Source organism: Misgurnus anguillicaudatus, chromosome 6 (genome assembly GCF_027580225.2).
Source record: "Misgurnus anguillicaudatus chromosome 6, ASM2758022v2, whole genome shotgun sequence".
Classification (NCBI taxonomy): Eukaryota; Metazoa; Chordata; class Actinopteri; order Cypriniformes; family Cobitidae; genus Misgurnus; species Misgurnus anguillicaudatus.
This window is the reverse complement of record NC_073342.2, coordinates 15229495-15246571: the sequence shown is the minus strand read 5'-3', so window position 1 is coordinate 15246571 and position 17077 is coordinate 15229495.

Genomic DNA, 17077 nt, shown 5'->3' with positions numbered 1-17077 from the left:
AACAAGCGCAATTTAACAACTAGGGACAGCTGTTTACATGTATTTGGATTTGAATAGAGCGGCGTTACCACTTCGAACATTTTTTTAATGAAACAACTTCTCACAACCTCTCCTTTTTCTTCTTTGTTGGATGACTTCTCTCCCGGGGGCTCACGGGATAGTAAATGTACACTTTAGGATTTTGCCGGAAGTAGTGGGTCATCTGGGTACTTTTTGCCTACTGTTTTTCGAGTACTATGAATTCTGAAATACTGCACTATTTACCTTGTCTACTGCTTTCCGTCTACTATATAGTAGTGGTGTAACAATACATTGATGGACCGATACATTGATTTTATTTCTAACAATCTGATGCATCGATGCCACACGTAAAAAAAAATTGAGGTACCTTTATTTTGACACTCTCCACGTCCTCATTCCTTGACGTCCATCCACGCATTTTTGTCAAAGCGCACATTTTTGTTCATTTTCATCTGATAGCATCAGCAAGTAAATGGGAAGCAGCAACAAAGCAGTTGTAGCAGCAAAAATACAGTGAATACGAACAGATGTTAGCACTGCAGGTGATATTGTCCATGCAAAACACAGTGTCCTCTCTCCTGAACATGTTGATCAGTAATTTTTTTTTTTTAAGAGAAATCTTTTAAAAGAGACCACTGCAGCACTTGTTTGACTGTTAGATCTGATGTTATGTGACAGATCAAATGCTTAAAGGAATATTCCATTTTCTTAAAAGAAAAATCCAGATAATTTGCTCACCACCATGTCATCCAAAATGTTGATGTATTTCTTTGTTCAGTCGAGAAGAAACTGCAATTGGGGAGAACATTGCAGGATTTTTCTCATTTTGGTGGACTTTAATAGAGCCCAACATTTGATACTTAACTCAACACTTAACAGTTTTTTCAATGGAGTTTCAAAGGACTATAAACGATCCCAAACGAGGCATTGGGGTCTTGTCTAGCGAAACGATTGTCATTTTTGACAAGAAAAATTAAAAATATGCTCTAAACAACAACTTTTCGTTTGGGTCCGGTCCAGCGCGACCTAACGTAAAAGCGTAGTGACGTAGGGAGGTCACGTGTTACATATATAAAACGCACATTTGCGGACCATTGTAAACAATAAACTGACACAAATACATTAATTAGTATCATTTAACATACAACAACGTAGGAACGGTCCTCTTTCAACACACTTGTAAACACTGGGGAGGAGTTTCGCGTTCTTCCTCTGTGACCTCTTGACGTCATGACGCACCGCGTTGGGTCATGCTGGCGTATCACGACCGGATCTAGACGAGAAGTTGCTGTTCAAAAGTGGATACTTTTCATTTTTCCTGTCAAAAATGACAATCGTCTCGCTAGACAAGACCCTTATGCCTCGTTTGGGATCGTTTATAGTCCTTTGAAACTTCGTTGAAAAAAACTGTTAAGTGTTGAGTAAAGTATTAAATGTTGGGCTCTATTAAAGTCCATTAAAATGAAAAAAATCCTGCAATGTTTTCCTCAAAAAACATAATTTCTTCTCGACTGAACAAAGAAAGACATCAACATTTTGGATGACATGGTGGTGAGTCAATTATCTGGATTTTTCTTTTAAGAAAATGGAATATTCCTTTAAGTTTTAACAGCTTTATTTTGTATATTTTTTTTTTCTATTTTTTTTAAACTACCTCAGTGATTGCAACTATTGCACACTTTGGCACAAAAAACTGAAAGACTTTGACTGTTGCCATCATAAGCTTGATTTTATGTGACATTTTGCCCCTCATTATTAATTTTTCTTTATTTAAAAAAGTGTATTGGGACAAAGATTGTTGCCATTTTCAAAGAGTTAATACAATTTTGCGTGACTATAACACAACTTTCCATGAGATCATGTTGTCATACTGTACCTGGGAGATAAGTCTGGGAGATAAATTTAAGTAAAAGCACAGGCTTTGCTTATCTAGTGCCAACAGGCCACATGAAACTCAGATGTAGGGGCTAATTTCTAAATCACTCTAGGTTCCCAGATAATACTAATCCTGTGCGAATATATTTACACCTATAGGATGACATTAATGTGAGTAAATTATAAGGTATTTTTCAATTTTCTGTGAATTATTCTTAAAAAAAAAAACAATGTAATTTGTTGAGTGTTGATAGGTGTCCACTCAAAAAACAACAATAATAATAATAAAATAATAATAATAATTCCATGTTTGGTGCCAATTATGTTTGGTTCCACTATTGTGCAGAAACTATACCATTCACTTAAAAACTTTCTTTGCGAACAACCCTCTACAAAGGCTTGCAAATCGTTGATGTTAATTTTGCAAGCCTTGTATCCTGGGTGTTTGTTGTTGGTAATAGTTTAGTTTTTCCATTTACTCTTCATTTGCAGGAACTCCTTATTCCCGCTAAGAATTCCGCTCATTCATCTCACCAGGTGCCTGCTGGAACCCCCAGTGCAATGACAGGCATCTGTGAGTCACACCCGACCTGCGTCGCGGCAATTTACAGATCAGACATTACAAACACCAAGCAAGTCAGACTGGTAATGAATTATGCAGACAGACTGAGTTGACAAGCCTTTGAAGGTTTGAAGGTTGGAAAGAAGGGTGAGAGGCGAGTTTCTCCTGGGTGCAGTGTTGTGAGAACGTTGGAGAGGTGTGTGCAAAGCAACCATGATGGTTTAATTTAGCACTATATTCCCTCATTCACACATTGACAGATTACTGTTTTCGTATCACATTATTGATTCTGTGCAGGATATTACTAGAAGGGTAGATTTGCATTTTCCCTCAATAAAATCCAGTCATATTTATAAAACGGTTAGTTCCAGTCCTTGATTCTGGTCAGTAGCTGTGGTTTATTTTCGTTAACACAGCTATGACCAATGCACTCACCAATTCTGTGTATCAAATGTACTTAATTATCAATTTTTAGTGGCCTAATATAGCGACCTTCGTATGAGCACAAAGTGAGTGTGGAGTGTGGTTACCAGTGGCGGCCGGTGTCATGTCATGTCAAAATATGTGTTTGAAGTGTCGTGTGGGACGTCATGTCAAAATATGTGTTTGAAGTGTCGTGTGGGACGTCATGTCAAAATGTGTTAGAAGTGTTATGTGTTGCTCGTCATGTCAAAATATGTGTTCAGAGTGTCATGTGTGTGGCTTGTCATGTCAAAATATGTGTTCACCAGGTCATGTGTGTGGCTTGTCATGTCAAAATATGTGTTCGGAGTGTCATGTGTGTGGCTTGTCATGTCAAAATATGTGTTCACCAGGTCATGTGTGTGGCTTGTCATGTCAAAATATGTGTTCACCAGGTCATATGTGTGGCTCGTCATGTCAAAATATGTGTTCAGAGTGTCATGTGTGTGGCTTGTCATGTCAAAATGTGTGTTCAGAGTGTCATGTGTATGGCTCATCATGTCAAAATATGTGTTCAGAGTGTCATGTGTGTGTGGCGCATAATGTCAAAATATGTGTTCAGAGTGTCATGTGTGTGGCGCATCATGTCAAAATATGTGTTCAGAGTGTCATGTGTGTGGCTTGTCATGTCAAAATATGTGTTCACCAGGTCATATGTGTGGCTCGTCATGTCAAAATATGTGTTCAGAGTGTCATGTGTGTGGCTTGTCATGTCAAAATATGTATTCAGAGTGTTATGTGTGTGGCTTGTCATGTCAAAATGTGTGTTCAGAGTGTCATGTGTATGGCTCATCATGTCAAAATATGTGTTCAGAGTGTCATGTGTATGGCTCATCATGTCAAAATATGTGTTCAGAGTGTCATGTGTATGGCTCATCATGTCAAAATATGTGTTCAGAGTGTCATGTGTGTGTGGCGCATAATGTCAAAATATGTGTTCAGAGTGTCATGTGTGTGGCGCATCATGTCAAAATGTGTGTTCAGAGTGTCATGTGTGTGGCTCATCATGTCAAAATATGTGTTCAGAGTGTCATGTGTGTGTGGCGCATAATGTCAAAATATGTGTTCAGAGTGTCATGTGTGTGGCTTGTCATGTCAAAATATGTGTTCAGAGTGTCATGTGTGTGTGGCGCATCATGTCAAAATGTGTGTTCGGAGTGTCATGTGTGTGGCTTGTCATGTCAAAATATGTGTTCACCAGGTCATGTGTGTAGCGCATAATGTCAAAATATGTGTTCAGAGTGTCATGTGTGTGTGGCGCATCATGTCAAAATGTGTGTTCACCAGGTCATGTGTGTGGCTTGTCATGTCAAAATATGTGTTCAGAGTGTCATGTGTGTGTGGCGCATCATGTCAAAATGTGTGTTCACCAGGTCATGTGTGTGGCTTGTCATGTCAAAATATGTGTTCAGAGTGTCATGTGTGTGTGGCGCATCATGTCAAAATGTGTGTTCACCAGGTCATGTGTGTGGCTTGTCATGTCAAAATATGTGTTCAGAGTGTCATGTGTGTGTGGCGCATAATGTCAAAATATGTGTTCAGAGTGTCATGTGTGTGTGGCGCATCATGTCAAAATATGTGTTCACCAGGTCATGTGTGTGGCTTGTCATGTCAAAATATGTGTTCAGAGTGTCATGTGTGTGTGGCGCATCATGTCAAAATGTGTGTTCGGAGTGTCATGTGTGTGGCTTGTCATGTCAAAATATGTGTTCACCAGGTCATGTGTGTGGCGCATCATGCCAAAATATGTGTTCACCAGGTCATGTGTATGGCTCGTCATGTCACAATATGTGTTCGGAGTGTCATGTGTGTGGCTTGTCATGTCACAATATGTGTTCGGAGGTCATGTGTGTGGCTTGTTATGTCAAAATATGTGTTCACCAGGTCATGTGTGTGGCTCGTCATGTCAAAATATGTGTTCACCAGGTCATGTGTGTGGCTCGTCATGTCAAAATATGTGTTCACCAGGTCATGTGTGTGGCTCGTCATCAGTGATGGGACTAACTGTAATTCCACTACTTTTAGCAGTAACGAGCAAGTAACGAAGTATTTTTTTAAATCAAGTAACGCAGTTACAATTACTGAAATTTAAATGAGTTTGTTACTCGCGTTACTCTATTATGTGATGAATTAACACTTGCAGACAAGACATTTCTGATCTAACGTTGCAGGACCATGGTGGGCGGCGCAAAGGATCATTAAACTTCATCAGGGCCGACAGTGCGTACAGAATGAACATGAAAAATCAACAACATACCTTTGTTTACAAATTGTGCGCCAGTCATAAGTCCATGCGGTTTCAAGGTGTAAATTATCTATCTATGCCAAGCATTCCCAGTATGACATCAACTTGAATTTGTAGTCCACAAAAGTAATAAATCTGAGAAATGTTGATATGTTTTCAGACGTTTACATCGGCTTTCATGGAAGAGATCAATCCGCGATTGCGCAAGTTTCAGTTTTGGTTTCGGTTTTGGTTTCACTCACTCCGTGTCTGACAAAACAATCAACGTACTCCGTTTTCTGATTAAATATCTTCCTTTAATCTTGTTTCTCGTTTAATTTAAACATAAAACATATACAAACATAATCTTAAATCGAAAAATATCACGGATGCGTGGAAAACTGCATTCCAGAGAGCGCAATAGCTGCTAGCTTCACACAGTCCCCAAATTCTTAAAGAGACACTACAAAATTTTAACACATTATATATTTTCAATGTAAACATACAGAATATTTGTCTAAATGGTCTAAATGATATACAAAAAAAGTAAGCTTACATATTATTAATTTCTAACAAAAATATTCAAAGGCTGAATCTGAAGCAAAATAGGCTCCTACAGTATGTGATCTTGCGAGATTATCCATATAAGAAACTTTACTAAAATAAGTTGTAAATAGTTAAAGTTTACAGACTTTTACAGTTATTTCGTTTTAAGTATTAGACTTGACTTACTACCTGTTGATAACAATAAATAAGTCTAAAAATGTTGTGTTTGACTGTTCAGTACTGTTCATATTTACATTTAAAAAGCAGACATAAAAGTAACTTAAAAGTTACTTTCCCTAGTAACTAATTACTTTTGATACACAGTAACTGGGAGAGTAATTCAATTACTTTTTAAAAAAGTAACTAGTAACTGTAACTAACTACTAATTTTCAGTAACTTGCCCAACACTGCTCGTCATGTCAAAATATGTGTTCACCAGGTCATGTGTGTGGCTCGTCATGTCAAAATATGTGTTCGGAGTGTCGTGTGTGTGTGGCGCATCATGTCAAAATATGTGTTCAGCGCGTCATGTGTGTGGCGCGTCATGTCAAAATATGTGTTCAGAGTGTCGTGTGTGTGTGGCACATCATGTCAAAATATGTGTTCGGCGCGTCATGTGTGTGGCGCGTAATGTCAAAATATGTGTTCAGAGTGTCATGTGTGTGTGGCGCATCATGTCAAAATATGTGTTCAGAGTGTTATGTGTGTGGCTTGTCATTTAAAAATATGTGTTCAGAGTGTCATGTGTGTGACGCGTCATGTCAAAATATGTGTTCGGAGTGTCATGTGTGTTGCTCGTCATGTCAAAATATGTGTTCAGTGTGTTATGTAAACCTATGTGATAAACAATAAAAAGAGTTATGATAAAAGAGTTCACAAAATTCTCAGAAGACACTTAACACTAAACTCTGATTACACATGAAATTAAGTATCTGGCAAATGCAAGCGTTTTTTTATCATAAACCCTTTTGAAGCATCTGCAGCAGACATGTATTTTGACATGACGAGCCACACAAGACGGGCTAAATACATGTTTTAATAAACTTTGCATTTGTGCACCCTTGAAAAAGAATTCACCGGTCGCCGCTGGTGGTTACACTTTTTTAGACCGCTGTGACCCACACATTGTGACCAGATCATATCTTGATATTATGGTGACTTCACTGAGAGATCCTTGGGAGGCTAGTGCTGTATCACATTTCTAGTGCCCTAGAAATAAAAGTCAGTAAATGTTTTGCTCCGCCCTTTCAACCCTCCTCATTTACGAAATGCCAGCATCAAAGCATTCAATTAACAAGACACTGACAGCTGTTGTGGTAAGTAAAGAGGCTATTTTTCAGAAATTAAATTATATATCAAGCTGGCCAGGGCACAGCTCACTCCCTTGCTGAAACCACGGCTGCTTTATGATTTATTAAAACCTCATAACCCGAGGTCCCATTAACATTTCAGAAAGTGAGCTATTTTCTCCACTCCTTTAATGTACCTTTCAATGCGCCGCATTTATCCGACAGGAGTCCAGGTGTTGCTGGGGATCAGGCACGTAGTGAGGTTCACACATCAGCAACGGGGCGAGACTGGGCCACTGGAAATCAGTCCGAATCATTGCCTATTCCTCTTGGACTTGTAGCCTGCAATCTCCCTTGGGTACATAATAAAAATGTTACTGTGGCCCTGATTCAGTCAAGCAATAATAAACACCAAATTTCAATTTCTGTTTAAGTATAGTACTGTATACTACTGAAAGGTTTTCTTATTTTAGTCAATTTCTTAGCATTAGAATGGAGAATGGACTTTAATTGAATGGAGGCCACTGTGGCGCTTAAGTTGCGGTATGATTTTGGATGGGCCCGCTTGCAAAATCTAGCATTATTCTTTCGTAGCTATTATAAACAGCATGCTTAACTTTATGAACTCAAACTAAAGAATCTCCAATTGAAAGTGTTTTAAAACCACTTGTTTGAAACAGACCAGCTCCTAAATTCTGATTATCTGCATGCCACACTGTGTAACCAAGTCTTGTTTCTCGCACACGAGAGCCGTGTCGCTGTATTGATTGGCTTTCATATAACAAGTAAATCTTAATTAAAGATGTAACATAGAACCTCATAATAATGTTTGACTAATTCAAGTGGTTACTTACTTTCCCTAATGAGGAATGCTCTGGCATTATTACAGTGTATTGATCAAACCGTGGTTTTCCCATCTTACCTTCTCCGGTTTCATCTCTAGACAGCTCTCCAATTTGTTTCTTCTTACCAAAACTGCATCCACCACCTAAATGGGGTGCGTAACTGTGTCCACTCAGTGCTGTTTTGTTGCCAGGGTTCCTTGTGTTACACTAGTGAGACCATCTTCGTTTTATCAGGAGCTACAAGAAAGTGAGACACTGGAGTTCCCCAGGGGCATGGACTGGGCCCGTCTGAGTGCCATGATCAATACGGGCCGTCCTCGCTTTTATATCTTGAAAATAATACAGCAGCACCATAATGCATCTGGTTACGGCCCCCCGGCATATGCTTAGGGAGGCTGCAGTTTCTCATCCACTATAAAGTAGCCCCTTTCCAGCACGTCCCCCGAGGGGTGCACGATATCAACGGGAAAACAAAGCACTTTTCACTGTTTGTTAGCGATGCCACAGTCATACCTGTGCTGGGAAGAGAAATATCTTCCTGTTTTGGTGTGCCACCTAGACCGCTACCGCAGAAAAAAAATGCTAGTACAACATTGCACATGTTTATGTAATCATTTACAGTTGTGTGCTGTATTCGAGAATGTGCATTTACATAATTTTGAATGATGTTGATGCACATCAAGAGAGTAAAGGATGCAGATGAGATAAAGTGATCATAAGGCATTTTTAAGGATACGGAGTACAAAATGTTCAAGGCTATGGGCTCTATAACAGTGGTTCCCAAACTTTTTCAGTGTGCGGCCCCCCTTGTGTAAAGTGCATTTTTTCGCGGCCCCCTATATAGAAAATTTAAAATGTAATGTTTTAATTAAACAAAACATATAAAATTATACCTAGTAGTGCTGTTGGTTAGTTGGCTTATTATTTTTTAGGTTTAATTACACAGAATTCATGATAAATGACTGTATTTTATAAAATGTCATAAAACTGGGGCCCCCCTGGCACCATCTCGAGGCCCCCCTGTTGGCCCTGGCCCCCAGTTTGAAAACCACTGCTCTATAACATACATTTTTGAGCTGTCTTGCTACAAATACTTTATATTGTATAGTAATAACAACTTTTTTACCTGGTTCATTTTTGATTAATTGCTTTTAAGTTTCTTTCAAAGCATTCTGGGATTGCATTATCTGCAAATGATACAAGAAGTTATTCATGTTTCACTTCATTGCGTTTTTAAGTTAGGAATAGAAAGGTATGCAAGTAATCTTTGAATGTCAAGGAGGACTTGGAAAAATACGATATAAGACACAAACCACCCTTCACTCTATTAATTTACATTCCCATAGGCCATTTCAAATGGCATAAATCTAATAACACGTTCTAGTGAAATGCATCATGGGTAATGTATAAACTCCACTTTACAGCCCAGAAGGGCAAAAGGGGAATCTGATGCAATATAGATAGAGAAGAGACTCAAAGCTCAGCCACATCGCCCAGCAGAAAGACATGGTCGATAGCAGATTTAAAATGTGATTAAAATGTGCATACAATGGTGCATGAATGAACTTATATTTTTCATCTCAGCACCTAGAGTCTGGCGCTGAAGTGGCACCTGTTCACGCAGCTCATCTGCACATTATAATGTAATATCCTCTAACCTACATTGACAAGAATGTGAATTCAAAGAAAATTGAGTTTGAAATAACTGTGCCGTTCTTCCTGGAGTCAGGAATGACACACCAACAACATATGTGGACTGCATTCGCTTTGTCAGAACTGGCTAAAGACTGTCGGCTTTCAGATTTAACAGAGCAGACGTTCTCGGCTTCAGATCTTTTGATCTGGACATCTCTTGATGTATAACAAGTCTATGTTGGCTTCACTTGATCCTGACCTCATCAGACAGCAGGGCTCTCTGAGCTTCTCCAAGCCCATTAGATGTGATGGTTAGAGAAGTAGTTATCTTGATACAGTAGTTATTTTTAAGACACTAAAAGACTGTGCTCTCACTTGGCTCGGTTTTATCGCCGGAGTGGACAATGAACCCGACGAGACCTTTTGAGTCGGTGAGATGATGTAAGGAAAGCTCACATGAGGTCAGGCTGGCCTCGGTATGATGCGGAACGACGGCGCCAGCTTGTAAAAACACAGATCATTTGGTAATGATCATGGAGTTTATCCCCAGAGGAAGCTTGGGTTTATTTCTCTTCAGTGTCAGCCCGTGAAGGAATTTTACATAGAGGATGATTATTGAACATAAGTACAATTTAAAAGTCTTACTTGTTCAAGATCATTTTTTTTTTTTTAGGCCTAATTTATTTAAATTTTTGTCACCTGTCGAGTTAACCACAAACAAGCTTGGTGTTATTAAAGGGATAGTTCACCCAAAAATAAAATTCTGTCATCATTTATTCAACCCCATGTTGTTCTAAACCTGTATAAGTTTCTTTCTTCTGATGAACACAAATGATTAATTAATAAATGATGGTAACTTGATAAACAAATACTGTACTGTGGAAGTCAATGAAAGCATAATCTATATAAATTTTATTTATATAGCGCTTTTCACAATTGTTAATTGTTTCAAAGCAGCTTTACATGAGTATATGTAGGGGAAAACACAGAAAATCAATAGATAATATAAGAAGTAGAATATAGGGGCTAAGGATAAACCGTACAAGCGAGCATAGTAATAATGTAACATATACAGTAAAATGCTAAGTTAAGCCAAAGTTAGCTGACTCTCCCTGGGACGAAAACCCGCCCTAGGAGAAAACCCAGTGGGAAAAACTCCTAGAAGGACAAAAACCCTTGGGAGAGATTAAGGGTGTTTTCACATATGTTGGTGCGCACCGTGGTGCGGCCTAGGAGTGCACCAAAATACATTGTATCATTTTTCAGTTAGTGCGGTCCGTGTTCACATATACATATTTTTTACTGTACTCGAAATGCCACACCATACACCACGTGACAACGGTCAGCGCTGTCATTGGTCTCTGACTGCTCTTACCGTCTCATGACCACCCCCACGTTTCCACGACAACCAGCCTGACAGGGAGAGCACAGCTATCAAGATGTGGAGATAAACGATGCACGTCTTTGCGAAGTTTCTTTGCTTTAACGCGAAATTGCGTAGCTGTTCTATTAAAGCCTTTCTCACGAAGCCGTTTGCTAAAAAGCCCGTAATGTCACTATTTGTGTGTGGAGGACAGCTATGCATTTATAAAATCATCAGCTCAAACGTAAAGGAGACAGCGAATCTCTGCAACGGACCAGGATTGGCTTGATTGTTGTTAACCCACAATATAACACCCGGCGACAGCCGCTCCGAGACCACCTGTTTAGAGCGGTCTCGGAGCGGCCGTTTAGTGCGCACTTGAGTGCGGCTGTTGTGTTCACACTTACCCAAACGAACCGTACTCAGAGCGACACGTCATTTGGGTCGACCTAAACAGTGTATATGTGAAAACACCCTAATATATATTTATATATATATAACACAGTAGAGATAGGAAGTGGGTAAGCGAATTAAACTGGTTCAGCCGGTGGTCGTTGGTCGCGCATCGGCTGGGCATCACATTGAAGGAAAGCCAGTAGATCAGTGGTGTGATGACCCTCACAGTGGCAGGAACTGGGTCTGTTTGTCTCATTGTCCTCGGGGTCAAGGATGAGACAGGGAGAGGAAAACAGAATTCTTTTAGCATAGGGGCCGTTCACATGTAATGCAAGTGTCATACAGTATTGTGGTTTAAAATCCGCTCGGTTTCAGACAGGCTACCTATTGCGGCAATAGTATATTACCCATATGAAGTATGTGAGTGCTTTGTTTTAGACAAACTTACTATTGTGGGATAAGTACATTTACTGGACATTTTATGTGAATGCTTTGTTAAAGAAGAATGTCTTAAGTTTAGCTTTAAATTGAACTTTAAATAAGCCTAAGTTCTACCAGGAAGACTTTAATATCATGTCATTCATTGATAAAGATCGGCTAACCAATAGCTTAATGCTGACTATATGGATGCTGAACTTACTCTCTTTATTGCTGCCCGTAGGTGTCGTAGCTAAAGTTCGCCTCCATCCTTACCACCACCACCACAAGGTTGGTTCCTGTCCTTTCGTCAGGTGGGAGGCTCTGCCTCTCCCTTCATCTCCAGACAGGATCTGCTGGACTACAGCCTACACCAAAGGAATCTCACAACGAGACTTTAGCATCAAATTAATTTGAGACTATCTGTCCATTAATTCATCATGGAATAACTTTTATCCAAACGTTCACTTGCCTTCTAAATATGGTAGAAATAGGTATTGCCAACTTTTTGCTTACCATCACTGTGATAATAACAAAATTTGGCACATTATAAGAACATTCAAAGCTGATCCTAGACTTCTGGGGGCCCTAAGCAACTTTGTGAGGGGGCCCTGTCAGCGCGTTCATAAAAATTAATTCACTGTCTGTGCTTAAATGTAGCCAAAAAACCAAATCCTAACTAAAAACACAGTGTATTATCTTATAGCTGTAATTTTTTTTTGACATTTGGACATTACTGTGACACTCATCAGAATACTTTCTAATTATAGAATTGAAACGTGTTTTCTGAAAAGCCTGAAAAAATCTTTAGATGTTAAGTTCATTGTTTTAAAATGCTAACAGGAGTCACACACCATCTTTCATGAATAAATGTGTTCATGTCTTTAACACGTATGAAAGATTTTGATTATTGATGCGTACAGGCATTTCTAACAAAACAAACTGGACTTATACTGAATCTGGGGATTTGGACTAAGTGTAATAAATCCATTGCATGGTCAGTCAAGTCTATACCTGTATAGGAATTCAAAACATTGTGTTCTTAATCTTTGTTCTACACCTTCATGGCACTTTTTGTCTTTTCTGCTCTGGACGGATAGCTTTAATCATCATTGAATAAACCTCTGTTAGCAACACTGGCAGCAGGTAAATCATGAATTGGTGGATTCTTATTACTTCAATTCTGTTTGAATGTTTTATGTTTCAACAGAACTACAGGTGTGAATGAGTTTGTTGGTTCACCTTGAGCAAAGCTGTTCTTCTAATTATACACTATAGTACAATGAACTGCAGAAACACAACGACAAAGTGCGAACAATTTACAGCACATACCTGGCATTTTCCCATAGAGAGCAATCTTTTTAATCTCTGCTTAGCTAGATGTTTACACTTCATACAACTTAAATCTTTAATAAACCCTTCAGCAAGACTACACAACTCTAAGACACTCTGCTCATGAAGTTAACATGTTTATTTAGCTTCATGTGAAAACCCAGCTAAAGTCATTTTTTATTTACACTGGCAAGAAAAAGTATGTGAACCCCTAGGAATTAACTGGTTTTCTACTGTGATTGGCCATAAAATGTGAGCTGATGCTTATATAGGTCACATCAATAGACAAACACAATGTGTATAACCTGAAAACACACAAATAATTCTAGTTTCTTGTTTCTTTTTTAAAAACACCCATTCAACATTTCCAGTGCTTGAGGAAAATACAAGTGAACCCTTGGATGTAATAGCTTGTTGAACCTCCTCAAGCAAGCACTTTCAGTAGTTCTGAATCAGACCTGCACATCGTCTGGAAGGATTTTTTCCCTATTTCCCTTTACAAAACCGCTTCAACTCAGACACATTTGTAGGATGTCTGGTGTGAACCTGTTCTATTGAGGTCATTCCACAGGTTAAGGTCTGGGCTTTGACTAGGTTACTCCAAATGGTCCATTTTGTTTTTCTTAAGCCAGTCTGTGGTGGATTTACTTCGATGCTTGAGGTCATTGTCCTGCTGCATCAACCAACTTCCACTGAGCCTCAACTGGCGGATGGCCACCCTGACATTATCCTGTAGGATATTTTGTTAAATTTGGGAATTCATTTTCCCCTCGATGATGGCAAGTGGTCCAGGCCCTGAGGCAGCAAAGCATGCACAAATCATGAGTTTTCCTTCAGCATTCTTCACTGTTGGGTTGATGTATTGATGTTGGTAAGCTGTGCCATTTTTGCGCAAACAGTATTTTTCCCAAACAATTCAACTTGTGTTTCATCAGTCCATAAAATATTTTCCCAGTAGCACTGGGATTTCCCATGGTGCTCTTTTGCAAACTTCAGGCTCACAGCAATGTTTTTCGGTACAGCAGTGGCTTTCTCCGCGATGTTCTGCCATAGACACTGTGCCTGTTCAAAGACTTATGTAGGGTAGAATCATGAACATAAATGTGTGCCAGTCCTAATGATGTCTTCAAGCCTTTAGCTGTAAAGGTACATTCACACTATAGGCAATTTTGTCGCTGTGTGTTGCTCATCTCTTTCAAAAGAGGCGTTTCTATATCTGGTTGTCATAAACAAATGAGTAATGTCCACTCCAGTAACTGCCGAGAGACGAATGACGTGACCTCCCCTGCTTTGTTCTCATTGGTATTCGCTCCCGAATGTTTATCATAATTTGCATAAAGTTAAACATTTCTCAACTTTGTCGCACGACTCAACACGCCCATCCAGCCATCAATGGTCACTGTAGCTCGTGTCGCTGGATGCCGCCGAGCTTCCCTTGAAATCAATGAGATTGCGTCGCTCTGCTACTGTTAATTGCTTATAATGTGAATGTACCTTTACTCGTGGGTTCTTTTTTACTTTAATGAGTATTCTGCGTTGTGCCTTATGCTGCGTTTACACCAACCGTGGTAGAGGCGTGAAGCGCAAGTGATTTCAATGTTAAGTCAATGTGAAGGCGCGTTGACGCGCGTCAGGAGGTCTTGCGGCGCGGAAAAAGGGTTCGGTTCGGTTCGGCACGGCACGGAAGGCGCGTTTCCGCCTCATTCGTGCGTGAAGCTTTGTGCATTTTTGCGGTTCACGCGAATTTGCGGCTGACGCCCGAGTTTACAAATCAGGAGCCTGCTTGCTGCTGTGGTGGCAGCCCCGCCCGGAGTCACTCACTCAACCAACACTTGATATTGTCCGTAAGCAGTCACCTGGTGCCATACGACACAACTTCTTATTTCTATAGAGGAGACAGGAATGAAAAGGACCTCGCTTGGAAGAGTGTCAGTGAGGACTTTGGGCAACCTGGTAAGTTATAATACACACTTCACTTTTGAGTCACGTGACTTTTATCGACCCGCCAGTTTATTTTCCCCCTATAGTAAGTTTACCAAATACAAACTGGTAACTCTCTTGATAAATGCACAATCAACATCAGTCATCTTGCAAACAGACAACCGCATAACACTTGCCCCTCCCACAAGAAGTGGATTTTGCATCTGACTCGTGTCAAATGCGTACTTTTTCCGCGTGTCTACTCTGCTCTACACGCGCGAATGCATTCAAACTGTTCAAGCGGCAAACTAGGCGCGGTAGACGCGATTTTGACGCCTGAACGGGGTTGGTGTAAACTCAGCATTAGGAGTAATTTTGGCTGGGTGCCCACTTGTAGAAAGGGTAGCTACAGTATTAAATTGTCTCCATTTATAGACAATTTGTCTAACTGTTGACTGATGGATGTCTAAACATTTTGAGATTGTTTTGTATCCCTTTTCAGCCTTATGGAGTGCAACAACTCTTGAATGGATATCTTTAAAGAGGAATGGTTCATAAGAGCTAATGCTTTTAAGCAAACTTAAAATGTTTAAATGTAAATATCTCATTCTAAGGTAATAAAAGCAATACAGTTCATTATGTAATATCTTTATACACCACTGATAATATAGCTTTATTGCATTTCTGTCAAGAGATCCTTCTAAAAGTTATACAATGCACCTTTAATTACACATGTCTAAGAAAAAAAGATTTAATAATTAGTTTCATTATTATACTATAAGCTTGGTTTCTATAATGTACATGATTATTTCAATATTAATGATAACAGTCACCATTAATGAGATTATTTAATTATTTAAAAATCCTATATGTGTTAATATGGCCAACATAATTTTTTTTTTATTGAAGTATATTTGCTTATTATTAGAATAATCAGAATAAAGGAGCTGACATTAAGGTTATATGAAAATCTTTAATGAAGGCAGAAATGCCACCCACACCGAATTCTTGAGTGAGAGAAAAGGCACAGATTTCCACCCCGTTTTCTCTGGATATCAAAGTGAGGTCATCTCTAGAGACTGATGTAGAGAACATGTCGAAGTATGAGGTTTCGTCAGAGCAATTCTATCTGAAGTTACTATGTAAACTGTACCTACTGTACACCTACTGTACTGTACTGTACCAATGTCCAGCTTTGTGGAAATTGTTTTTGTTCATTGGCCAAACCTAAAACAATGCAGAAGGAAATACGTTCATGTTTTTAAACGCTTTTATCTTTTACTTTTTTCACATGTTATGCAGTTTTTTCACCTTTGGGCTGGCACAGGACTTTGATGACTATACCTGACTCTGTTTGACCTCTTTTCACTGACCTCACATTTTTGTTGTATTGTAATTGTTTCTCTCAGTAATTTTCTTGTCAGCACAAACCATGCAGCCAAACATTCAGCCCTTGTTTTAAAATCTCACTAGCTGAGTTAACAGCCTTTGACATTCAGTTTCTTTTGCTGGTTTACATAATGACAGGTCTGGAGGACTGTGCTGCTAAAGGAGAATTTCAAACCATTCGAAACAAGCATTTAAGGTTCTTTTTTGAGGGCACACGATGGGAAGCTCGTCAAAACATGTATGTAGCCCGTCATGTGTGTTGTTTGTCATTTCAAAATATGTGTTTGGCGCGTTATGTGAACCTTTGTGCATCACAAGTGATGTCAAAATAAGTGCCTGCTGCAGATGCGTCTAAAGGGTTTATGACAATAGAGGCCCTCGCATTTGCCAGATACTCTCATAATCTCATGCGTAATCAGAGTGCAGTGTTAAGGTAGTGTCTTGCAAGTATTTTGTGAACGTGAGCGTCTCTTTTATCATATATCCTTTTGAGACGTGTGTAGCAGGCATGTATTTTGACAAGACGCATGATGCACATGGTTAACATGAGACAACAAACACATATTTTGAATTCACGCCCTTCCGAAGAAAAGTAACCGGCCGCCACTGATCGTGACGTACTGTATATCCGAGTGATTCGACTTCTGAAATGAGAAAAAAGTGTTGGATTTCGTCCATAGAGAACTGATTTTTTTATTTTTTATCAACACAGCCTAAAACTATTTTGTTTTCTTGGCCATAAGGTGCTGGAGGATTTCATAGTAGTACATCTTTTGTATTAATGTATTCATTCTTTTGAA